The sequence below is a fragment of the Physcomitrium patens genome, chromosome 6 (assembly GCF_059467195.1).
Source record: "Physcomitrium patens ecotype Gransden chromosome 6, ASM5946719v1, whole genome shotgun sequence".
NCBI classification, from domain to species: domain Eukaryota; kingdom Viridiplantae; phylum Streptophyta; class Bryopsida; order Funariales; family Funariaceae; genus Physcomitrium; species Physcomitrium patens.
This window is the reverse complement of record NC_143415.1, coordinates 14,095,155-14,123,133: the sequence shown is the minus strand read 5'-3', so window position 1 is coordinate 14,123,133 and position 27,979 is coordinate 14,095,155. Positions and strand designations below refer to the sequence as shown.

Below are 27,979 nucleotides of genomic sequence, written 5' to 3'. Positions count from 1 at the left end.
GGCAATAGCCATTCCAGTTTCTCTTTCAATATATATCCTTGTTTATATATATATTTTGTTACCTCTCTTTGAGTGAAGGCTTACTTAGCTGAATTGTTTTTTCATCGAGTTCTTGTCCTTGACAGATTGACAAGAGTACACCTACAATATCAGAGTTTTGTCTAATCTTGATTAAGAGTGGATTACTCCTTTTTCTTGATAAGATATAAGCATATTAGAAGTTGCGGATTACCCTCTTCTAAACTGATATTGTCCTTAGTATTTTCTTTGTTCTCAAGTCTTCTCTTCTATTTGTCTTGAGCGATATTAGACATCTTTTCTCTTCTAAGTGTTATCATGGCAGAACTTGTTGAAATGAAGAGTGCAATGGCACAAATGCAAGAGCAATTGAGGGAGTTAATACTTGCGATGCATCAACTCAATTTACTACCACAAGGAGCAACAAGATTGGCAGGAAGTGAAGATATAGAAATGGTTGAAGCTGCTTCAACATCTGCACCAAACCATGTCATTTTTCCTATGGTAGAACGCCCTTCAAATGTTAGAGAACCAAGAATTGACCTACCCGAGAAGTTTGATGGCACCAGATCCAAATTTCGAGGATTTATCAATCAAGTGTAACTTGTGATTGAACTTCAACCCCAAAGCTATTCAACTCTAGGATCGCAAGTTAGATTCATTAGTACGCTTCTATCAGACTCAGCACTATCATGGTTTTCATCTTTTCTTAAATGACGAGATCTAATATTGGATAATCTAGAGGCTTTTTTGGCAGAGTTTTGATCTATGTATGGAGAACATGATGTAATTCGTGTTGCAATCAATAAGATCCGTATTTTACGACAAGGCAATCGATCAGTAACGTTATATGCTTCACAATTTTGACAACTTGCAATTGATATCAAGTGGGATGATGTTGCACTTATTAGCCAATTTCTCTACGAATTACAATATGAAGTAAAAAAATTAATGCTCAACTTATCTGATCCTCAAACATTGAGTCAAGCAATTGACTTTGTTGTGAAGTGCGACAATCGCTTTTTTGAATCCCAATCTGAGAACCATACAAGTGGACCTTAACGTTACTATAATTCAATGGCAATACCAACACCTCTTCAACACATACATTCAGAAGTAGAGGATATGCAAATTGATACAGTACGTTTCAAACCTCTTACTGAGCAAGAAAAGACTCGTCGTCGTCAAGAAAGATTATGTTTATATTGTGGAGAAGCAAAGCACACTGCTCAATATTGTCCAAAGAAATGACGCAATCACAAAATGAGGAGTATGGCTGTAAAAGAAGACAATATGTCAGAAAACGAGTTTGTCCAGCTACAATAGGGATCGTGCGGCTGTAACCTTGCACAACATCTAGTAAAGGTCCAATTCTCTCCTTAGAGCCCTCTCCTTGTTTTACATTAAATGTTATTTTAGGACCTAAACATTACAAAGTCTCTACCTTGTTAGATTCAGGAGCATCAACGTGTTTTTTAGATGAAGAATTTACTAAAAGACATAGCATATCTTTAGTAAAGAAAACTAAACCTGTTCATGTAGAAGTCATAGATGGTCGTCCATTGTCTTCTGGAGATATTACTCACGAAATCCTTCCTATAGAAGTAATAATCAATAGTCATAATAGTTTTGTAGTATTTAATATCATTAGATCTCCCTCTAATCTAGTTATTTTAGGTTTATCGTGGTTAGAAAAATACAACCCTCAAATAGATTGGATTTCTCGAACTCTTACTTTGTCTAAAAGTATAACTAATAGTGTAGTTAATCAAATAGAGAGTCATAAGTTCAATTCAATTAAACCCGTATTTATAGGTACAAAAGCTTTCTTGCATGCTGCTATGAAAGAATCACCATATATTATTTATGCGACACCCGTTTCTACTGGTGAAAAGACTTCAAGTGGCATTCCAAGCCAATATCAAGAATTTCAAGATGTATTTGAAAAAAAGAATGTGGATACACTCCCGAAACATCATCCCTATGATTGTTCAATTGACCTTCAAGAAGGAGCACAACTGCCATTCGGACCAATCTACAGTTTATCACAAAATGAGTTGGCTGAACTCAAGGAGTATATTGAAGAAAATCTAGCCAAGAATTTCATACGCCATTCTAAATCTTCGGCAAGAGCTCCAATTCTATTTGTGAAGAAAAAAGATGGATCATTGCGGATGTGTGTTGATTATCGAGGACTCAATAAGATTACCATCAAGAACAAGTATCCACTACCTTTAATATCTGGACTTCTTAATCAGCTGAATCAAGCTAAGATCTATACAAAAATAGATCTTTGGGGAGCATACAATCTAGTACGCATCAAAGAAAGAGATGAATGGAAGACTACGTTTCGAACTAGGTATGGACATTTTAAATACAACGTCATGCCTTTTGAACTTACAAATGCACCAGTAGCTTTTTAACATCTAATGAATGATGTTTTTCGAGAGTTTTTGGACGATTTTGTGGTTTGTTATCTAGACGACATCTTGATTTATTCTAAAAATCTAGAAGAACATGAACTTTATATTTGTCGTGTGTTACAAAAATTAAGAGATGTAGGACTCTATGCCAAGATAGAAAAGTGTGTATTCCACACTACTCAAGTCGATTTCTTAGGTTACATCATTTCAAATGATGGACTTATGATGGATCCTAAGAAAGTTCAAACTATTATAGACTGGAAGATCTCAAAAATGGTAAGAGATGTCCAATGTTTTTTGGGATTTGCCAACTACTATCGGATCTTCATCAAAGACTTCTCTCGAGTTGCAGCTCCACTTACACGTTTGACTTGTAAAGACAAATTCCAATGGAATCAAGAAGCGGAAAATGCTTTTGAATCTTTGAAGACAGTGTTTGTTCCTGCACCAATCTTGTATCGTGTTGATTTTTCCAAAGCATTCTTTATGGAAACAGATGCATCGGACTTTGCTTTAGGTGCGGTTTTATCACAAATGGGAACAAATGACAAACTTCATCCAGTAGCCTTTCATTCAAGAAAATTCTCAGTAGCAGAAATCAATTATGAGATCCATGACAAAGAACTTCTTGCAATTGTGGATTCTTTTCAAGAATGGCGTCGTTATCTAGAAGGTGCTTCTAATCCAGTCACCGTATATACGGATCACAAGAACCTCAAATATTTTATGTCAGCATGCATATTAAATCATCGCCAAGCTCGTTGGAACATGTCTTTATCAAGATTCGAGTTCATCATCACTTATCGGCTAAGAAATCAACAAGGTTTATCCGATGCCTTGTCTAGACGTTCTTATCTTGCACCAAAAGAAAGAGATGCAGCTTTTGAGCAACAAAGAATAGTTCTCTTGAAGCCACAACAATTTCATCTTCAAGCAATAAAATCAACATTGACTGTTGATTTAACTTTTCTTAAGCAAGTCCAGTTAAGTATGTCTTCAGACCCTCTTGTTCATGATATCAAGAATAATTCTTCTAAATCTCATGATCCCTCTAAATTTGAATTCAAGAACAACCTATTCTATTTCGAAGGACGTCTATATGTTCCAGAAGGAGAAGCACGTTTACATGTTCTTCAAGCTCGTCACGACTTCCCAGCAGCAGGACATTTTGGATATAATAAGACTTTGGAGCTGATATCTAGGGATTTTTGGTGGCCTCAAATGTGGAAGTCAGTTAAAGATTTTGTACAATCATGTGATGTTTGCTCAAGATTGAAAACTCCTCGTCATCGACCTTTTGGACTTCTTCAACCATTATCCATTCCAGAACAACCATGGTCTTCTGTTTCTATGGACTTCATCACGGATCTTCCAATCTCAGGTTCTTATGACTCTATATTCGTGATAGTAGATCATTTTACCAAGATGGCACATTTTGTACCATGTATAAAATCTATCACAGGTGAAGAAATAACTAAGCTCTTTCTTGACAATATCTATCGCTATCATGGATTACCTAAGGATATTATATGAGATAGGGGAACTCAATTTGTATCAAGATTTTGGTGGACTCTTTTCAAGATTCTTAAAGTGGATATAAAACTATCGTCGACATTCCATCCTCAAACTGATGGACAAACGAAGCGTGTTAATCAAGTTTTGGAGTAATATTTAAGATGTACCATTAATTACTAATAAGATGATTGGACAACTCTTTTGCCATTGGCAGAGTTTGCTTACAATAATACGGTACATTCTTCTACAAAAAAAACACCTTTCTTTGCTAATTATGGTTATTATCCACGACTTGATACTTTTGAGTTTTCAAAAGTTGATAATCCTGCTGTAAAAGATTTGGCAATTCATTTATCAGAGCTACATGCAACGATGATGGCGCAATTAAAAGAAGCTCAAGAACAACAAAAGGTCAATGCGGATGTCTATCGAAAGGAACAACCATCATTTGTCTTGGATAATAAGGTATGGCTACTTTGTCGCAATATTAAGACCACTCGTCAATGTGACAAGTTCGACTATCAAAGGTTGGGACCATTTTTTATTTCTGTACAAATCAATCCAGTTGCATATCGTTTACATCTACTAGAGTCAATGAAAATCCATCCAGTATTCCACGTATCTCTTCTTAAACCATATAAGACAGTGGACATACCAAGAAGACGACAAGCTCCACCTTCTCTTATAAAAGTCGACAATAATGAAGAGTTTGAAGTAGAAGAAGTCTTAGATTCAAGGCGGCGCCGAAATAAATTAGAATATCTTGTCCATTGGCACGGATATGGTATTAGTGAACGCACATGGGAGCCAATAAAGAATCTTACAAATACAACAAAGGCGATGGAGGCTTTTCATCGACGACATCCATCAAAATCAAGATGAAAATCTTCTTTATAAAAGAAACAACATCTAGGCAAGATAACATTCTACTTTCAATTCTTGTTCGTAGCTTCTTTGTAGTAGTGACGCTCAGGAGATGGAGAACCAACAACCAGTGGATTTGACTCAAGAGCCTTCATTTGTTGACCTACCGGATAAGACATTACGATTGTCACCACCTTCAAGATGATGCAATCAAGATGAAGATCTTCAAGAACGACATATTCTTCCTTGAATAGATGGCGAGATACAACGCGTTTGGTATCACGATTTGGGAAGGGACTCTCGATGTTTGGTGATTGTGCTAGAAGTAGGAACAACTCCTGATGGTGTTCCAAATATTCTATTCGAAGGAAGTTATGTAAGCCTCAACAATGATCAAATAACTGGGTGGACTTTCCGCCTTAGTATGGGAGACTACCGATGGTTGAGAGGCCCTATTAATCATCTTCGAAGAGAACAAAGATCAGAGTATGTGGCGAATATAATTCGTCGCATCATAGATTTCCTCAACATATGATGACCGCTCCTCGTGGAACTCGTCCTTAGAAAGGGGGGTAATGTCACGGATATAATCATGTAAGCTAATAATTATATATACAAATAGGTAGAAATAAGTAAAAATAGGTAAAAGTAAGTTAATTCTATAGTATTTAATATGAAAGCTTCCTAGAAGCTTCATAGACGCTGCTTTGACTTCATAGGTGTCTTTAATTGACTTTTTGGATTAGAAACGTGGTCAACGAGTTGGCCATGTGCCACACATGTTGTTAGCTTGAAGATCAAGCTAACTATGTGGCCCACACGTAGAAGAACTTGCCTTCTAAGTCAAGGCATGTGTCCTACAAAGTTAACACATATTGGAGGTCCTATAGAACGTCGCCACATAGCCCCTAGTTAGATAGTATATATAGAGACAAGAGTGAAGGCTTCTTCACTCTTATCAACTCTTTTCTTGCTTCTAGTCTAGTTTCAAGGGTCTCTAGTTTTCTTATCTTTTGGCAATAGCCATTCAAGTTTCTCTTTCAATATATATACTTGTTTATATATATTTTGTTACCTCTCTTTGAGTGAAGGCTCACTTGTTTGAATTATTTTTTCATCGAGTTCTTGTCCTTGACATTAAGTAGTCAATTAGTTTTAGATCACAATTCTTTAAAATTACGTGAGTATTTCATTTTGGCATGAATTTGGGCAAATAAAGAGGCAATCTTAGAATACAAAAGTCTTTTAAATACAATGGTGGAATTAATTTTACCAAAAGTATATTTATTGGATAGTTATAAGGGCTTCTAGCTCTAAAATTGGATTTAAATTTAGCAAGCTTTATAAACTATAGATCTTAATTAGATTCATAGAATCTTAATGGTAGAAATGTGGCTACCATTTTTAAGGTTAAAAATACTTATATTAAAAGATTGGATGGTCAAAACCCTCTCTCTTCTTCTTTCTTTTTTTGATGGTGTTACGGACACAAAATACAGACTTGAAATCTAACAAGAAGTTCAAGAAGAAGTGGTAGAACTAGATTAAACAGATGAGTACAAGAACAACACCAAAAGGTGAGCTAGAACTCCAAGAGATGTGTTGTCGAGACTGAAGAACTCTTCAGCCTCGATCCCTATATATACTCCTACTTAGGAAGCTTCTCGAGCTACTTCTATTAATTAGGAAGCTTCTAAAAAGTTCCAGAGGTTTCTTTTCTAGAAGGTTCTAGAAACTTCTCTCTAGAAAGTTCTAAGGAATATGTCCCTAACATCACCCCTTCCTTTAGCTTCGAGGTCTCTGAGAAGCAATGTTGTTGATCAGTACCAACGCAAGAAAATGAAGATCTGTCGCATAACTTCTGCTATGAACTCCAACTGTTGTTCACGAGGCAAGTGGTTCATCGATCCTTGAAGCCAACGGTAGTGGCCCACGCCTTCGACTTCTGACCAAGGATGAACTTTCGTGTCCTCATTGTGAAATTGTCCTGCAAACACGCCTTCTGGTTGACCATCGTAAGCAGGCTCGATCTCAAATACGATCAGCAGTGATCGGTTACTCGGTATCCTCTGTCGTCGTCGTGGTACATGTAGTTCTTCATCTCGGGGTCGCCTTCGTGAGCTACTCGGTTGCGATACTCTGAGTGGCATAGTATCTATCTCTTGGCTATCCATATCAAAAGACCAAACTACGATCTATCTTGGAGAAAATAACTACATCAACTATGAATTTTGCTGGTGCTCTCCCCTTTTCTTATATTGTTGGGAGAACAAGCTTCACAAAGAAGCTATCATCAAATTGATTTAGATTTATCGGGATGTCGTTGATGAAACTCCTGTACCTTTTGTGGCGCATTCGTAAGATTTTCAGTTGGCTCCCACGTTCGCTCATTAATGTCATAGCCGCACCAATGAACAAGATATTCTAACTTTGTCCACCTTCGCCGTGAATCCAATACCTTTTCAACCTCGTATTCTTCGTGGTTCTCGATTTCAATACTAGGTGGCGGACATTGCACTCTTCCAGAAAAAGATGACTCTCGATAAGGTTCCAACAGAGAAACATGAAAGACTGGATGTACCTTCATAGAAGCCGGTAACTCCAACCGGTATGCCATTGGATTAATTTGCTTCTGGATGATAAATGGTCCCAATCTTCGATAGTCCAACTTATCACATGGTCGCTTGGTCTTGATATTTCGTCGAAGAAGCCAAGCTTTATCTCTAACTTTGAAAGTAGGTACTGGATTCCGAAATCTATCTGCAGATGTCTTATAGGATTCTTGAGCGGATTGTAATTGAAGCTTCAACATAGTTTGAAGCTCTGATAGTTGCTTCGCAAATCCTTCAGCTGCTGGATTGTTATTTGTTGACGGACTCAATAAATCAAGCTTCGGATGATACCCATAGTTAGAAAAGAATGGTGTTTGTTGAGTGGACGTATGGAGGGTGTTGTTATATGCAAACTCGGCTAGCGGTAGATACGCAGTCCAATCGTCTTGCTGATAGTTGATGCTGCATCGTAAGTACTGCTCCAAGACTTGGTTCACTCGTTCCGTTTGGCCATCAGTTTGAGGATGAAAAGCTGAAGAAAGCTTGATATCCACCTTCAATATCCCAAAGAGAGATCTCCAAAACTTTGACACGAACTGGGTACCTCGATCTGATATGATATCATCTGGTAGTCCATGATATCGATACACATTATCGAGAAAGAGTCTTTCTGTGACTTCACTGGACGATGTCTTCTTACAAGGAACAAAGTATGCCATCTTCGTAAGCCGATCTACCACAACAAAGATGCTGTCAAATGAGTTTGATGATGGCAAGTCCGTGATGAAGTCCATAGAAATTGAAGACCATGGTCGACGTGGAATTGGCAATGGCTGTAGAAGTCCATAAGGGCGATGCCGAGGATTCTTAGATCTTGAACAGATGTCACAAGAGAGGAAAAAATCTTTCACATCCTTCCACATTTGGGGCCACCAAAAATCTCGGGAAATAAGCTCCAAGGTCTTGTTGAATCCAAAATGTCCCGCAGTGGGAAAATCGTAGCGAGATTGAAGAACTCGGAGTCGTGCTAGTCCTTTTGGAATGTACAATCGCTCTTCAAAGTATAAAAGATCTCCCTCCACCTTGAACTTGTCGTCATTGGTATGTTGTCGTGTTGTAACATGAGTATACAGTGAAAATAAAAAGAAAGGGGAATTTTATTAATATTTAGTTACCTCGAATATTGGGAGCAACGACCAACTCCTGTACAAATACTGAGTGGCGAAGTTCAGTCACCCCGTTACAGTCAGCCGGGGCATACTGAAATGCTCCATTCAATTCCAATAACAAGAGTCAGTAGGAAGAGAAGGACTAATTCACACGACGGGTACGAAGAGCCAATTGGATCCAATTTCGAGAATCCAATCCGGGTCCTCTTACCCAATATGAGACCTAAATTGGCTAGGCAACCCAATGCAGACCCAATTACGGGAACATCTAGGTTACTACTGGACTCTTACCCAATATGAGACTTGAATTGGCCGGGCAACCCAATGCAGACCCAATTACGGGAACATCCAGGTTACTACTGGACTCTTATTTAATATGAGACCTGAATTGGCCGGTCAATCCAATGCAATCTAATTACGGGAAATCCAGGTCTTACTACGGGTCTTAGTCAATCTGATGTGAGGACCAATTTGACCCAATTATGTGAACATCCAGGTTAGTACGGGCATCTTTCCCAATATGGGACCTGAATTGGTCGAGCGACTGAATGTGGACCCGAGTATGGGGTTTCGATTTTGTTTCAGGCTGTCCTGTTTTTTGTGCCGTTTCAGGGAACGTTGTTTGCAGTAAATGGATCTCTTAAAGGTAAAAACGGAGGAGAAGGCCTTGATGACGTGAGCCAATTTCGGATCTAAGCTCTGACGGCGGGAGCCAATTTTGGATCCAAGACGGAAGATTGAAGGAATTCAAGAGGATAAGGTTAGGGAGAGAATAAGTTTGAAGGAGAATCGAGGGAGCAAGAGAAAGCTTTTGCAAGGTTACTAGTTCGGTTTTTATTAGAGGTTTTTTGAAGATCAGGGGGGATTAGAGAGAGGAGCTTCATGCTTCGGGACGGGGAAGGAAAGACATAGAATTTGGATTTTTTTTCTTCGTAGAATTTTGGGAAGATTGAGGCAATCGTTGCTGAAGTCAGTATTGTAATGGTGAATCGAGATTTTCAATAAAGTGGGTTTGAATACTCTTGACTGTTTTGTGAAATCGAGTTACGTCTATGATTGAAGGATTAAAAGGGTGTCTATAGGATTGAGTATGCGGAGTGAATGAAATTTATTGAGTTAATCTAACAAGACAGTCAGTGGATACAAGATCGTAAGTACAAAGCGGTATTGAAGATTAACAGTTTGGGTTGTTCGGGGTTCTCTGTAATGTCTAGAGACCTACCGGCTGGGACAAAAAGGACTTCGACAAGCAGTCGAAGAGCACCCGTATAGATTTACGGTACATTGTTGTAGTCGTTTATATTTCAGCAGTCAAAAACTGATAGACTGCTTGACTATCGGTGAATCTCCATACTACCTTCTACAGCCAGACGCTCGGCGCGTTCTTGAGCAGGAAAGCACGTAATACGATAAAAAGTGGTGAACTCGACGTGAAAGCTTGAGGTGGAAGGTATTGGATTTCGGTTGATTTTATCTTTATTTTTATGGAAAACGAAAATAAAAATTTTGATGGATTTTTGGGAGGAGTTTCTGGTGGGGAGTCTTCTAAAGGACAAGGTATGCACATGGATCCATCTATTGCTAGTTTGTTTCAAGCCTTCTCATTGTCAATGCAGCAACAATAAAGCAATGATCGAAAGGAAGCTTTGGCAACCAAAGCATTGCAAGCAGTGGTCAATAAAATTGATCAATTTGATGGGAGGAATATTTCAAGGTATTTAAGATGTTATGTTCGTGAAATGGAATTAAATCGGGTTTCTGAGAAAAAAATGGTTGCACTATTTAGACTTGCCACGATACCGGAGATAAGAGACCACATTGCATCGATTACGGATCGTTATGGGAATTCATGGGAGGATTTTTCACATGCATTGAAAGACGAATATTTCTTGGAAGATGCTGATCGCGTTACTAAGAAGCTGTTTCTGGGATGGATTGAACGGCCCAATAAGAATTTGCAAGCAACAGAGCTACTAAGAGAATTTGAGAGGCAGTACTCTCAATTATCGAAGGTAGAAAAATTGACATTGGAGCCGAACAAAGTTGATCTATTTCTTCAAGCTGCTGATGGAGAATTGCAAGAGAAATTAGAACCCCTTCTTGAAGACAAAGAAGAAGATGAAGGATTGACAACGAAGTGGAAGAACGTTGAAGATGCGGTGGGGTTGCTTACAAAAAAAGAAAGGAAGAAGGATAGGAGCAATATTCCGAAAACAGTACAAGCACCCAAAGCTCCAGTACGTACAACACCACCAACAATGCCTACAGTTCAACATTCGACATCCTTGTCAAAGAAAGTAGATATGGGTATGGAAGAAATTATACGAGGAATGCGAGATCTTCAAATCAAATTGGCAAGACTTGAAGAGAATACTTCTATGAATAATTCGAAGAATGTTTCAAAACAAGGATATGTACAAAGATGCATTTGGTGTGATGATGCTTCATACACTAGAAAAGATTGCAATGAATTTAATAATATGATATGGCAGGGAATTATTTGCTGGAAAGATGGGAAGATAGCATTGAAAAATAGAGAGGATCTTCTTCAAACCAATTGTGGCAAGGGAGGAATGAGAGCATTGGTTCAAGATTACTTAAAAGAGCATGAAACAGTAGCACGAGAAAGTGCAAGTTATGGTGCTAGAGTAGATGATGAAATTGATGGAAGTACGGAAACTAGTGAGTTTTGGGCTTCTGCCGTTTCTACAATGCAAGAAGGGAAATTACCTCGAGAAGCATTATTGAGAACTGCAGCTACAATACGAGGTAGAACAGGTTGGGAGGATCCTGTTGAGTCTCTTTCAGTTCATGCTTATATTGCTAAGAGCCAACATGAAGCTTTGATTTAAGAAAAAAGACGAGGAAATTTTGATGATTCTAGAGAAGGAAATTCTTTTAAGAGGCAAACTCGAGGAGACAAGGCTCGGGAGGCAGCTTCACAAGAATTGCCTGTAAAGGATACCTCAGCATCATTGGGAGAAAAAACAACGGAGACAAAAGATAAGGGCAAATCAATTGCTTATAAGCTACTTTCTGACATTGAAGCGGCAACAAATTTGAAAGGGGTGTTGGAAGAACGTATATTAAACGCTAAGGTGGAATTCACATTGAAAGAGGTCTTGGGAATTACAAAGAAAGAATTTCATGATGTTATCATTGACAGCATTAAGCGAAAGAGGCAATTAATGGACGAAACTGGAATGAGTCATACTATTGATGCAAGAATATGTAGAGATGAAGAAGAGGTTGATATTGGTTACAAGCAACCAACAAATGAAAAGAATGGGTATAATCAGCGAGTACGTTTTGAAGATTCCAGTGACAAGAAAATGGAAACTTTGAGCCATTATACTTGAAAGCATTGGGCAAGGGCAACTACTGAGGTATTGGTGAAGGTAAGAGATATAGAAGAACCAATAGTTGCTTTGGTCGACCATGGTTCTGAAATAAATCTCATGTCTAAAGTTCTTTATAAGAAGCAAAAATGGCCAATTGATATGGAACATGGATGAGCAATACGAGCAGCTAATAACACACGAGGCAAATTATATGGAGCTTATCTAGATGTCAAAATTCGGATTGGGGATGTTGCGACGGAGCAACATTTCTTCGTTCAAGATACAACGTCTTATCCGTTGATTTTAGGACAACCTTATATCACGGCAACACGGATGGAAACAAAAGTACTTGACGATGGTTCTGCTTATGCAAGGATACGGAGCGAAGATGGAAGAAAAGCTGTACAATTTCTAACAGTACCTCCTAACCATGAACGGAATCGAGATAGGTTGAGGGAGAAACCATTGCCAAAGATTGTTGAAGGATTTAAGGATTTTGGGGAGGTACCACTGTAAAGCGAGATTATGGAGGTACAAAAGAGGAGGTACTCTCGCGAGATGAAGGTGCCTTTGATTCGAGTTTTATTGGTATATTGGAGAATGGAAATATTATGTATAAGAAAGTTGATGATTTTAAAAGAAAAGAAGGAAAAAGATTATATGATATTGAAGGACAATTACGCAAGATAGGTACATTGCAAGATGATGAGAGGATTTTGGGTGTTTATGAAGAAAATGGACTGGAAGATTCATTGGAATTGATTACATCTATTGGGTTAGGGGATAATGATAAGATTGTTGAGATTCATTCGAGAGAGGTTTATACCATGCTTGAATCTTTTCAAGCATCAGAAGTCACAGTAGAGACGAGATATAAAACGACAGATAAGAAGGTAAAGCTTGTTACCGGACCATTACCAGAGGATTCTAAAGAACAAATGGGAGAAGCATCAAAAGAAGCAAGTTTAAGAGATCCAATGAGTATTGGACATCAGTTTACTGAAGAGACTTTTGAAGAATTGAAGATTGGTTCTGATGGTTCTTTATTGCTGGAGGAAATTACTTGCTTCAAAAAGATGTTGGCTAAACAAGGTAGATCGTTTGCCTTCGAATCTCATGAAATTGGGTGAGTGGATCCAAATATTATAACACCTATGGTTATCTTCACTGTACCGCATGTACCTTGGAATCTAAGACCGATTCCAGTACCGAGGGTACATTTACCTAAATTGGTGGAACTATTGAAAGAAAAGATAAAGATGAAAATATTGGAACCTTCATTTGCGCCGTATTCTAGTCGATGATTTACGGTACCTAAGAAGAATGGGTGTCAAGGACAAGAACTCGATGAAAGCTAAAGAGTAAGTGAGACTTTTCTCAAAGAAATAAGACAAAATAGAAATATGTATATTAAGAAAGAAATTGGAATGGCTATTGCCAAAATACAAGAAAACTAGAGACCCTTGAAACTAGACTAGAAGCAAGAAAGGAGTTGACAAGAGTGAAGAGGGCTTCACTCTTGCCTCTATATATACTATCTAACTAGAAGCCACATGGCGATGTTCTATAAGACCTCCAATATATGTTGACTTTCTAGGCCACATGCCTTTGCTTGCAAGGCAAGTTTTCTATGGATGGACCACGTAGTTAGCTTGTTCTTTAAGCTTCCAACATGTGTGGCACATGGCTAACTTGTTGACCAAGTTTTTAGCCTAAAAGTCAACTATAGACTCCTATAAAGTCAAAGCAGCGTCTATGAAGCTTCTAAGAAGCTTTTCTAGAAGATATTACACAATTAACCTACTTTTATCTACTTTTACATACTTTTATCTATTCATATAGGTAATTATATGTATGTCCGTGACATTACCCCCCCTTCTAGGGACGAGTTCCACGAGGAGCGGTGATTATATATTGAGAAAATCTAATATGCGGCGAATTGTATTTGCTACATACTCTGATCTTTGTTCTCTTCGAAGATAGTTGATGGGTCCTCTTAGCCATCGATAGTGTCCCATTCCAGGGCGAGAAGACCACCCTGTTATTTGATCACTGTTGAGGCCTTCATAACTTCCTTCAAATAATACATTTGAAACACCATCAGGAGTCGTTCCTATCTCCAATAATATCACCAAACATCGAGAATCTCTTCCAAGGTCGTGATACCAAATGCGTTGTATCTCACCATCTATTCGAGGAAGAACATGTCGTTCTTGAGGGTCTTCATCTCGGTTGTGTCGTCTTGAAGGTTGTGACAATCGCAATGTCTCATCCGGTAAGTCAGCAAACGAAGGTTCTTGAGTTGAATCCGCTGGTTGTTGGCTCTCCATCTAATTAGCGTCACAAATGCAAAGAAGTTACAAACAAGGATAGGAAATTGAATGTTATCTTGCCTCAATCTTGTCTCTTTTATAAGAGAGGTTTTCATCTTGGTTTCGATGGATGTCGTTGATGAAAAACTTTGACTTTAGCTGATGCATTTGCTAGATTCCTGGATGGCTCCCATGTGCGCTCACTAATATCATATCTGCGCCAATGAACAAGATATTCCAGCTTATTTCGGCACCGCCTTGAGTCTAATATCTCTTCCACCTCAAATTCTTCATTATTATCTACTTCTATAGGAGGCGGTGGCATTTGTCTTCTTCCTTGTATATCCACTGTCTTATATGGTTCAAGAAGAGACACGTGGAATACAGGATGGATCTTCATTGACTCCGGTAGATGTAACCGATATGCAACTGGGTTGATCTGTTCAGAAACAGAAAAGGGGCTAAGCCTACGATAGTCCAATTTGTCACAAGGTCGAGTGGTCTTGATATTGCGACGAAGTAGCCATACCTTATCACCCACGTTGAGTTGTGGTTGCTCTTTACGATATACATCTGCATTTATCTTTTGTCGTTCTTGAGCTTTCTTCAACTGCGCCTTCATTATTGCATGTAACTCTGACAACCGATTTGCCATATCTTCTGCTGCAGGATTATCAACTTTTGAAAAATCAAAAGTATCAAGTCGTGGATGATAGCCATAATTGGCAAAGAAAGGTGTTTGTTGCATGGAGGAATGTACTGTATTATTATAAGCAAACTCTGCCAATGGCAGAAGGATTGTCCAATCATCTTGTCGGTAGTTGATGGTACACCTTAAATACTGTTCCAAGACTTGGTTTACGCGCTCTGTTTGTCCATCAGTTTGAGGATGGAAAGCTGAAGATAGCTTTATGTCCACTTTTAAAATCTTGAAAAGAGTCCTCTAGAATCTCGACACAAATTGAGTTCTCCTATCCGATATGATATCTTTAGGTAATCCATGATAGTGATAGATATTATCAATGAAAAGCTTAGCTGTTTCTTCACCTGTGATAGATTTTGTACATGGCATAAAATGTGCCATCTTGGTGAAACGATCTACTATCACAAATATAGAATCATAAGATCTTGAGTTTGGAAGATCTGTGATGAAATCCATAGAAACAGAAGACCATGGTTGTTCTGGTATAGGTAATGGCTGAAGAAGTCCGTAAAGTCGATGACGAGGAATTTTTGAACTTGAACAAATATCACATGATTGTACAAAGTCTTTGACTGACTTCCACATTTGTGGCCACCAAAAATCTATTGATATGAGTTCCAAAGTCTTATTATATCCAAAGTGACCTGCTGCTGGAAAGTCATGACGTGCTTGAAGAACACGCAAACGTGCTTTTCCTTCTGGAACATATAGGCGTCCTTCAAAATATAATAGATTATTCTTGAACTCGAACTTAGAAGAATCATGAGACTTGGAAGAATTATTCTCGATATCATGAACAAGAGGGTCTGAGGACATACTGGACTGGATTTGCTTGAGAAAAGTTGAATCAACAGTCAGTGTTGATTTCACTGCTCGGAGATGAAATTGCTCCGGTTTCAAGAGGACCGTTCTTTGTTGCTCAAAAGCTGCATCTCCTTCTTTTGGTGCAAAATAAGAACGTCTAGACAGGGCATCGGACAAACCTTGTTGTTTTCCTGGCCGATAAGTGATAATGAAGTCGAATCTTGACAAAGACATACTCCAACGAGCTTGACGACGATTCAACAAGCGTGCTGACATGAAATACTCGAGGTTCTTGTGATCTGTATACACAGTGACTGGACTAGAAGCACCTTCTAGATAATGACGCCATTCTTGAAAAGAATCCACGATTGCAAGAAGTTCTTTATCGTGGATCTCATAATTGATCTCGGCTGCTGAGAATTTTCTTGAATGAAAAGCTATCGGATGAAGTTTGTCATCTGTTCCCATTTGTGATAAAACTGCACCCAAGGCAAAATCTGATGCGTCTGTTTCCATAAAAAATACCTTGGAAAAGTCAACACGATATAAGACTGGTGCAGAGACAAACGATGTCTTCAAGGCTTCAAATGCTGCTTCCGCTTCTTGATTCCATTGGAATTTATCTTTACTAGTCAAGCGTGTAAGTGGAGCTGCAACTCGTGAGAAGTCTTTGATGAAGATCCGATAGTAATTGGCAAATCCCAAGAAACATTGGACATCTCTTACAGTCTTTGGAATCTTCCAATCCATGATTGTTTGGACTTTCTTAGAATCCATCATAAGACCATCATTTGAAATGATGTATCCTAAAAAGTCAACTTGAGTAGTGTGAAATACACACTTTTCTATCTTGGCGTACAATCCTGCATCTCTAAGTTTTTGTAATACTTGACGAACATGTATTTCATGTTCTTCAACATTCTTAGAATAAATCAGGATATCGTCTAGGTAGCAGAAGACAAAATTGTCTAAGAATTCACGAAATACATCATTCATGAGATGTTGAAAAGCAGCTGGTGCATTCGTGAGTCCAAAAGGCATGACATTGTATTCAAAGTGTCCGTACCTGGTTCGAAACGCAGTCTTCCATTCATCTCCTTCTTTGATCCGTACTAGATTATATGCTCCTCTTAGATCTATTTTTGTATAGATCTTAGCTTGATTTAACTGGTCAAGGAGTCCTGATATCAAAGGTAATGGATACCTGTTCTTGATTGTGATCTTGTTGAGTCCTCGATAGTCAACACACATTCGTAAAGATCCATCTTTTTTCTTTACGAATAAAATTGGAGCTCCTCCTGGAGATTTTGAATGGCGTATGAAATTCTTCGCTAAATTCTCGTCAATATATGTCTTGAGTTCAGCCAATTCATCTTGCGATAAACTGTAAATTGGTCCAAATGGTGGCTGAGTTCCTTCCTTGAGATCGATTGAACAATCGTATAGGCGATGCTCAGGAAGAATATCTGCATTCTTTTTCTCAAAAACGTCTTGATAATCCTGATATTGACTTGGAATGCCACTTGAAGTCTTTACGCTTTCAGAAATAGGTGCAGTATAAATAGTAAAAGTTGATCCTTCTTTTGCTGCGTGTATAAATGCTTTTGCACCTATAAGTGCGGATTTTACTATACTAGACTCATGGTTTTTTACTTGATTAATAGAACTGTTACTAATGCTCTGAGGAAAATCAAGTTTACGAGAAATCCAATCTATTTGAGGATTATACTTTTCTAACCATGATAAGCCTAAAATTACTGGATTAGAGGGAGATCTAATTATATTAAAAATTACGCAACTACTATGACCATTTATTACTACATCTACAGGAAGTGTTTCGTGAGTTACATCTCCAAAAGACAACGGACGACCATCTATGACTTCTACGTGTACAGGTTTAGTTTTTTGTATTAATGATATTCTATGACATCTAGCAAATTCTTCATCTAAAAAACAAGCTGAGGCTCCTGAATCTATCAAGGCAGAGGCTTTGTAATTATTAGGTCCTAAACGCACATCTATTATAAAACAAGGAGATGGTTCTGAGGAGAGGATAGGACCTTCATTAGAAGTTGTACAAGATTCCAGCCGCACGGTCCCTATTGTAGCTGGACGTACTCGTTTTCCGACATACTGTCTTCTTTGAAACCCGTACTCCTCATTTTGTAGTTACGTCACTTCTTTGGACAATGTTGAGCAGTGTGCTTAGGTTCTCCACAATATAAGCACAATCTTTCTTGTCGACGACGAGACTTTTCTTGCTCAGTAAGAGGTTTGAAACGTACCGCATCAATTTGCATATCCTCTACTTTTGAAGGTATGTGTTGAGGAGACGTCGGTGTTGCCATTGAATTGTAGTAACGTTGAGGCCTACTTGTGCGACTCTCGGATCGAAATTCAAAAAGTCGATTGTCGCACTTCACAGCAAAGTCAATTGCTTGACTCAATGTTTGAGGATCAGGTAAATTAAGCATCAATTTCTTTACCTCATATTGTAATCCGTAGAGAAATTGACTCACAAGTGCGGCATCATCCCACTTGATATCAATTGCAAGTTGTCGAAATTGCGAAGCATATAATGTTACTGATCGATTGCCTTGTCGCAAAATACGGATCTTGTTGGTTGCAACACGAATTGCATCATGTTCTCCAAACATGGATCGAAACTCCGCCAAAAAAGCCTCCAGATTATCCAATATTGGATCTCGTCGTTCAAGAAAAGATGAAAACCATGACAATGCTGAACCTGAAAGAATTGTACCAATGAATCTAACTTGTGACCCTGGAGTTGGATAGCTCTGGGGTTGAAGTTCAATCACTAATTGGACCTGATTGATGAATCCTCGAAACTTGGATCTGGTACCATCAAACTTCTCAGGCAAGGCCACTCTCGGTTCTCTAATACTCGAAGGGTGTTCCATTCCGGGAGAAGGGACATGGTTTGGTGCAGATGTTGAAGCAGCCCCAATCATCTCTATATCTTCACTTCCTACCATTCTTGTTGCTCCTTGTGGTGGTAAATTGAGTTGATGCATCGCAAGCATTAACTCCCTCAATTGTTCTTGCATCTGTGCCATTGCACTCTTCATTTCAACAAGCTCTGCCATAGTAGCACTTAGAAAAGAGAAGATGTCTAATAACGCTCAAAACAAATAGAAGAGAGGAATTGATAACAAAGAAAATACCAAGAACAATATCAGTTTAAAAGAGGGTAATCCGCAACTTCTAATGCGCTTATGTCTTATCAAGAAAAAGGGGTAATCCACTCTTAATCAAGAAAAGACAAAGCTCTCATATTGTAAGTGCAATCTTGTCAATCTGTCAAGGACAAGAACTCGATGAAAGCTAAAGAGTAAGTGAGACTTTTCTCAAAGAAATAAGACAAAATAGAAATATGTATATTAAGAAAGAAATTGGAATGGCTATTGCCAAAATACAAGAAAACTAGAGACCCTTGAAACTAGACTAGAAGCAAGAAAGGAGTTGACAAGAGTGAAGAGGGCTTCACTCTTGCCTCTATATATACTATCTAACTAGAAGCCACATGGCGATGTTCTATAAGACCTCCAATATATGTTGACTTTCTAGGCCACATGCCTTTGCTTGCAAGGCAAGTTTTCTATGGATGGACCACGTAGTTAGCTTGTTCTTTAAGCTTCCAACATGTGTGGCACATGGCTAACTTGTTGACCAAGTTTCTAGCCTAAAAGTCAACTATAGACTCCTATAAAGTCAAAGCAGCGTCTATGAAGCTTCTAAGAAGCTTTTCTAGAAGATATTACACAATTAACCTACTTTTATCTACTTTTACATACTTTTATCTATTCATATAGGTAATTATATGTATGTCCGTGACAATGGGTCACTACGGTTTATTCAAGATATGCAGCCGGTGAATGCTGTAACTGTCAGGAATGCAGGAATTGGACCTATTGTGGATGAATTTACTGAGGCGTTTGCTGGAAGGGCGATCTATTCAATGGATGATTTGTATTCAGGTTATGATCAATTTCAACTTGCCGAAAGAAGTAGAGATATGACAACGATAAAGACACCGCTTGGATTGGTTAGAATGTGCACTCTTCCTCAAGGCGAGACCAACTCAGTTCCGCATATGATGAATGGGATGAATAAGGTATTGAGAGATTTTATTCCGGAAAAGACTATGGCTTTTGTGGATGATGTTCCTATAAAAGGGTGTAGAGAAGGAGACAAGGATGAAACTTTAGATACGAGGGGATGTCGCAGATATGTTGTTGATCATATACAAGATTGTGAAAAGATTTTAACTCGGCTTGGAGAAGTTCATCTTACATTATCGGGTATGAAGTCCGTATTTGAAGTACGAGAGGTTGTAATTGTTGGACATTTATGTGGATTTTACGGAAGAAAACCAGATCCGACTAAAGTTGATGTAATTGGAAGGATGAAAGAGGAGTGTGATTCTTTAACAGAGGTTCGCAGGTTTTTGGGTGCATGTATATTTTATCGAATCTAGATCCCTCATTTTGCTCACATAGCGGATCCATTATATGAACTGTTACGCAAGGGTTACCGATTTAAATGGGAAGAAAGGCATATTCAGGCAATGCAAAGATTGAAGAAATTATTGATGTCACCTCCAATATTGAGGAAGGTTGATTATAAGTGCAATAGACCAGTGATTCTTACTGTAGACGCTAGTCCAATTGCCGTTGGATGGACTGTGGGTCAAGATGATTCAAATGAGCGTAGATTTGCAGTTTGATTTGGGGCTAAAGTTTTAAGTATTCGTCAGCGTGCATATTCGCAAGTCAAAAGAGAACTTTGGGGAGTCGTTTCGGTTATGAAAGCTGAAAAGGACTATTTGATTGGGGCAGTAGTAGTAATTGAAACAGATTGCTTGCCATTGCTTGGAATGATTATTAACTGTTCAACTCCAGATATTGCAATGTTGAGATGGATTGCTTATATTAAGTCACTAAATCCAGAATTTAAGCATATCACTGGGAAGGACAATTTAGTAGTAGACATGCTATCTTGAGCAAGATACGAGAGGGAGGACGAAATGGTTGAAGACATTGATGATGTCGGATTGAAATTCTATTCAATATCAAATCTCAACAGAGAAGACAAGCTATTTCTTGAAGAATCTTATGAAGGAGAATTATTAGATATTGGTCATTATTTGAATACCTTGACTAAGCAGGGAAATTGGTCTACAGAAAAATTCAAACAAATAAGAAAAAAAGCATATGGATTTTTACTTCGAGATGGATTCTTATGGAAGAGACCGAAGAAAGGAATTGGGATGCCACAACGAGTGATAGGCAAAAAGGAAGAAAAACTAAAATTATTAAAGGAGTTTCATGATAGTTTATGGGCAGGGCATAGAGGAATCTGGGCTACTTTTGCTAAACTCAAGAAACGATATTGGTGGAAAAATATGTATCGAGATGTGCTCTCATTTGTAGAGTCATGTGAAATCTGTCAATCGTATTCTAATATCCGACATCGAGATGGTCTTCATCCTACGTATCCTCTGGCTATTCATTTTAAATGGGTTGTTGATTTGGTTATTATGCCGGTTGGGTTATGGCAGATGAGATATTTGGTTTTAGCTCGTGAAGATTTATCAAATCAAGTAGAAGGAAGAGCATTGAGGACAAAATCTACAGAGGGGATTTGTAGGTTTTTGCTTGAAGATGTCATTTGCCGTTACGGGTGCATAGAAAAAATCACTACAGATCGTGGAGAATTAAATGCACAAGAAGCTCGTAAGTTCTTTGAAAGATGTGGAGTTAAACTATCACTGACTATTGCTTATAATTCGGAAGGGAATGCAAAAAGCGAACGCGGTCACCCGCCGATTGTGAAAGTATTGGTTAAAGCTTGTAATGGGAAAGTTAAAGAGTGGCCACGGCTATTGTCATTTGCATTATGGGCTGATCGAACAACACATAGCTCGATGACAGGATATATGCCAATAGAACTTATGACAGGTCAAAAACCAATTATGCCGATTGAAGAAAAGGTACTTACTTAGAGTATGCTACCATGGGAAGATGGATTGATAAGAGAAGAACTTCTCGCTATTAGGATTCGACAATTGGAGCAAAGAACGGAAGATGTCCAGATAGCATTGGGAAGGTTAAAAAGAGCAAGGTTACAAAACAAGGTGCGATTCGTTAAGCAACATCGATTGAGACCAAAAGCAATCGAGGAAGGTGACTGGGTACTTGTTTATGACAATAGTCTGGATAATCAACATAGTACTTTGCGGAAATTCTCAAAACGTTGGTTTGGACCATATGTGATAACAACTGTTCATGATAATGCGACTTACTCATTACGGGAGTTAGATGGTACAAAATTGAAAATACCAATTGCAGGGAAGCGAGTAAAAATATTTAAACGAAGACATGCAGAGATGAATATAGAAGACCTTAATGAAGGTATAGAGATTCCGCAGCAAGAAGATGAAAGTGATTTGGATAATGAAGGTGACGAAGATGAACTGGACAAAGACGTAGAGGATATATTCTGAATCAAACAGCAATTGGGTAAATTGGTGCATACCGGAGGATACACAGGTTCAGAGGGGGTAGATGTCGTGTTGTAACACGAGTATACAGTGAAAATAAAAAGAAAGGAGAATTTTATTAATATTCAATTACCTCGAATATTGGGAGCAACGACCAACTCCTGTATAAATATTGAGTGGCCAAGTTCAGTCACCCCGCTACAGTCAGCCGGGGCATACTGAAATGGTCCATTCAATTCCAATAACAGAAGGCAGTAGGAAGAGAAGGACCAATTCACACGACGGGTACGAAGAGCCAATTGGATCCAATTTCGAGAATCCAATCCGGGTCCTCTTACCCAATATGAGACCTAAATTGGCTAGGCAACCCAATGCAGACCCAATTACGGGAACATCTAGGTTACTACTGGACTCTTACCCAATATGAGACCTGAATTGGCCGGGCAACCCAATGCAGACCCAATTACGGGGACATCCAGGTTACTACTGGACTCTTATTTAATATGAGACCTGAATTGGCCGGTCAACCCAATGCAATCTAATTACGGGAAATCCAAGTCTTACTACGGGTCTTAGCCAATCTGACGTGAGGACCAATTTGACCCAATTATGCGAACATCCAGGTTACTACGGGCATCTTTCCCAATATGAGACCTGAATTGGTCGGGCGACTCAATGTGGACCCGAGTATGGGTTTCGATTTTGTTTCAGGCTGTCCTGTTCTCTGTGCCGTTTCAGGAAACGTTATTTGCGGTAAATGGATCTCTTAAAGGTAAAAACGGAGGAGAAGGCCTTGATGACGTGAGTCTATTTCGGATCTAAGCTCTGACGGTGGGAGCCAATTTTGGATCCAAGACGGAAGATTGAAGGAATTCAAGAGGATAAGGTTAGGGGGAGAATAAGTTTGAAGGGGAATCGGGAGAGCGGGAGAAAGCTTTTGCAAGGTTACTAGTTCGGTTTTCATTGGAGATTTTTTGAAGATCAGGGGGGATTAGAGAGAGGAGCTTCATGCTTCGGGACGGGGAAGGAAAGACATAGAATTTGGATTTTTCTTCTTCGTAGAGTTTTGGGGAAGACTGAGGCAATCGCTGCTGAAGTCAGTGTTGTAATGGTGAATCGGGATTTTTAAATGAAGTCGGTTTGAATACTCTTGACTGTTTTGTGAAATCGAGTTACATCTGTGATTGAAGGATTAAAAGGGTGTCTATAGGATTGAGTATGCGGAGTGAATGAAATTTATTGGATTAATCTAACAAGACAGTCAGTGGATACAAGATCGTAAGTACAAAGCAGTATTGAAGGTTAACAGTTTGGGTTGTACGGGGTTCTCTGTAACGTCTAGAGACCTACCGGCTGGGGCAAAAAGGACTTCGATAAGCAGTCGAAGAGCACCCGTATAGATTTACGGTACATTGTTGTAGTCGTTTATATTTCAGCAGTCAAAAACTGATAGACTGCTTGACTATCGGTGAATCTCCATACTACCTTCTACAACCAAACGCCCGGCGCATTCTTGAGCAGGAAAGCACGTAATACGACAACGTTGCTTGATATCAATGGCTACTGAATCTTTAATGGTCATAGCACATATCTGGTTTAGGAAGTCAGCATCAAATGATACAATAGTAGCACAAAGTTGAAATCTCTCTAGCTTCAATAACATTGTACATTGTTGATCAAACGCTGCTTCTCCAGCCTTTGGTGCAAGATACGATCTCCTTGATAAAGCATCGGATAGTCCTTGCTGTCTTCCAGGTCGATAAGTGATAACAAAATCAAATCTAGATAGCGACATATTCCACCGAGCTTGACGTCGATTTAAAACTCGAGCCGTCATGAAATACTCCAAATTCTTGTGATCCGTATATACGGTTACTGGATGTGCAGCTCCTTCAAGAAAGTGATGCCATTCTTCGAAAGAATCCACTATAGCAAGAAGTTCCTTATCGTGGATCTCATAATTGATTTCAGCAGCAGAGAACTTCCGAGAATAGAATGCAACTAGATGGAGCTTCTTATCTTCACTCATTTGTGAAAGCACAGCTCCCAAAGCAAAATCTGAAGCATCAGTTTCTAAATAGTAGGCCTTTGTAAAGTCTGGATGTACCAAAATTGGAGATGTAGTAAATGCTATCTTCAAATCTTGAAACGCCTTCTCCGCCAAAGGTCCCCATTCTAACTTATCCTTGCATGTTAATCGAGTGAGAGGAGCAGCAACTTGAGAATAATTCTTGATGAAGATCCGATAGAAGTTAGCAAAACCAAGAAAACATTGTATGTCTCTAACCGTCTTCGGAACCTCTCAAGACATGATTGCTTCTACTTTCTTGGGGTCCATCTTCAAACCTTCTGTAGTCGCAATGAATCCCAAAAATTCCATCTTCGTCTGGTGAAATAAACACTTTTCTAATTTGGCATATAGTCCTCGCTTGCGTAGTTTCTCCAAGACCAAACGAACATGCTCCCCATGCTCTTCCTCATTTTTAGCGAATATTAGAATATCGTCCAAGTAGATGACAACAAAATCGTCGAGGTGTTCTCGAAAGATGTCATTCATCATATGTTGGAAAACCGTTGGAGTATTGGTAAGACCAAAAGGCATGACATTATATTCGAAATGACCATACCTTGTACGGAATGCTGTCTTCTACTCATCTCCTTCCTTGATTCGTACGAGATTATAAGCTCCCCTTAGATCAATTTTTGTAAAGATCTTCGCACGTCCAAGTTGTTCTAAGAGACTAGAAATCAAAGGTAATGGGTAACGATTTTTCTTTGTTACCTTGTTGAGGCCTCGATAGTCCACACACATCCGTAATGATCCATCTTTCTTCTTCACAAATAAGATGGGTGCTCTAGCTGATGATTTTGAATGACGAATGAAGTTCTTGGCTAGATTCTCGTTGATGTACTTTCGCAACTCTGCCAACTCTGTTTGCGATAGATTGTAGATTGGGCCAAAAGGTGGTTGTGCTCCTTCTTGCAAGTCTATGGCACAATCATATGGTCGGTGTTCCGGTAGTATGTCGGCGTTCTTCTTTTGAAACACGTCTTCAAAATCCTTATATTGCTTTGGTATACTTGCTGTTGAGATCTTCTCCTCGGTAGTTGGAGCTGCATAAATGACAAATGGAGTGCCTTCCTTAGATGGTCTTATAAACGCTCTTGCTCCAATGAATAAGGATTTTTTTTTTCGAGGTTTTTTACTAGGTTTTTTCTTGGGTGGTTTTGTGGGAAAAGTCATCTTCCGCAACCTCTAATCTATCAATGGATTATGTTTTTCCAACCAAGAAAGACCAAGAATAATAGGATTTGATGGGGTTCTAATAATATTAAAAATAATATGACTACTATGGTCTTTAAACGTTACTTCTATAGGTTTTGATTCATGGGTGATGCTACCAGACAATAAAGGTCGCCCATCTATGACCTCAACATGAACAGGTTTTGATTTTTGTACTAAAGGGATCTTATGACGCTTTACAAATTCTTCGTCTAAAAAACAAGCAGATGCTCCTGAGTCTAGTAGTGCTAAGGTTCTCAGTTTTTGAGGGCCGATAAACAGAGGGATTGTAAAACAAAGTGCAGGTTGGGCAGAAAGAAAGGAACCTGATTGTTGTTGGGATATTTCATTGTCCAGCCGCACGGTTCCTACTATGGCTGGGCATCCTCGTTTTCCTGAACAAATACTCCCCTAGTCTTGACTATGCCTCGATTTTGCTTTTTGGGGCAGTTTTCGACTTTGTGGCCTTCTCCACTGTAATACAAGCATAAATTTTCCTCCATACGTCGCTTTTTTTCTTCTATAGTAAGAGATTTGATACGTACCACATCAATTTGCATGTCTTCCACCTCTGAATGCGAATTCACACCGCTTGCCGATATAATTGGAGCATGGCGAATTGTATGTTGTCTTGAGCGTTGGTCTTGGCGACGTTGAAATAGACAATTATCGCACTTCACAGCTTGGCTAATGGCTTCATTAAGCGTTCGTGGATCAGGAAGAGTTAACAGCAAATCCTTCACATCATCTCTTAAACCCCAATAGAATTGACTCATCAATGCTTCTTCATCACAATTGATGTCGCATACTAATTGACTGAAATCTGAAGCATAGACTGATGTAGAACGCATCCCTTGTCGTAGCGACCGGATCTTTGTTGTAGCCCATTGAACCTTATCGTGTTCACCAAATGCTTCCGCAAATGCTTCCAAAAAGATTTCAAAGTTGTTTAATATGGATGATCGTTTCTCAAACAAGGGAGCAAACCATGATAGAACTTGTCCCGTAAGTAAGGTTCCAACAAGTCCAACACGTGACTCCTCCGTTGGATATCGTTCGGGTTGTAAAACTGTTATCAACGTGATTTGATTAACGAATCCTTGAAACTTGGAACGTGTTCCATCAAACTTATCTGGAAGGCTAACTCGAGGCTCCTTATATTGTAGAACTAGTGGTTCTTGTCGAACCTGAGGTAAAGTTGTTTCTCCAAGTGTCGAAATTTGAGGCTGGTGTAGTTTAGATTATGCTATCCTAGATACTCCATCATTATGAAGCCTTGCCACTACTCCTTCAATCTCTGCAGTTCTTTGTGATAACGTAGCGAGGGCATTCATAATAGCATCTAACTTGGACTCTGAACTTTCTGTCATACTAATATCTTGACCTCCGGCCATTCTAAAAGAAGGACAAAAATGACCCTATAAGAGGCAATATTGGTTTATAGGAGGGTAATCCACAACCTATAAAATGCCTTAAGAATTTCAAGAAGAGGGGTAATCCACTCTCTCCAAGAAGAATAAGACTCCAATATTGTAATAGAAGAAGTATCAGTTTAGAAGAGGGTAATCCGCAACCTCTAAAAAATGCTAGTATACCTTCAAGTAGAGGGGTAATCCACACTCTATTAAGAAAGAACTAGCTCTAATATCTCAAGTTAGTGTAGTCTCGACAAACTGTCACGGACACAAAATACAGACTTGAAATCTAACAAGAAGTTCAAGAAGAAGTGGCAGAACTAGATTAAACAGATGAGTACAAGAACAACACCAGAAAGGTGAGCTAGAACTCCAAGAGATGTGTTGTCGAGACTGAAGAACTCTTCAGCCTCGATCCCTATATATACTCCTACTTAGGAAGCTTCTCGAGCTACTTCTATTAACTAGGAAGCTTCTAGAAGGTTCCAGAGGCTTCTTTTCTAGAAGGTTCTAGAAACTTCTCTCTAGAAAGTTCTAAGGAATATGTCCCAAACAGATGGACAAAGCCATGCTATTTTTTTCTTAGATTTTGTAAGTAGGTTGGTTATTTTAGTTTTTTTTTCTTATAGTTTTTAATTTTTCTTGTGAAATTTTAGATTAAAGTATTATTTTTTTTTCACTTCTTTGGACATAAAAATCTTAGAATTTGGAGTTTATATAAAGAAAAAATTTCTAATTTAGTAAAAGGCATTATTTTATCTTTACAATTTGGTAGTTCTATTTTAAAAGGCTCTTTATTATTGCTCACAAGTAATAAAGCAACAAAAATTATTTTATTAGAAAGTTGATGAAGTACTTTTTTAAAAAATCTAAAAATAAAACATATTAGAGTTGAGGCATGATAGAAGTATTGATTCTTGTGACAAAAGATCTGCTACCTTCGAGTCCTAATGGCCAATGCAAGGGACAACTTTAGAGGATAAAATCAAGAAGATTGAGATAGCCTAAGAATCCAAATTTTGAGAGAAGGTTCCATTTGGAGTTAGAATTCTAATAA

General features: G+C 38.6%; 1 long non-coding RNA gene across 1 annotated transcript; it reads right to left on the bottom strand.

The window, feature by feature from the left end:
- Nucleotides 1-13,276: 13,276 nt before the first annotated feature.
- Nucleotides 13,277-15,397, bottom strand: LOC149989173 (uncharacterized). Its single transcript, XR_016503502.1, has 2 exons — nt 14,724-15,397; nt 13,277-14,409 (listed from the first exon to the last, which is right to left on the bottom strand). It is a non-coding gene; the product is annotated as an uncharacterized LOC149989173 (long non-coding RNA).
- Nucleotides 15,398-27,979: the final 12,582 nt, after the last annotated feature.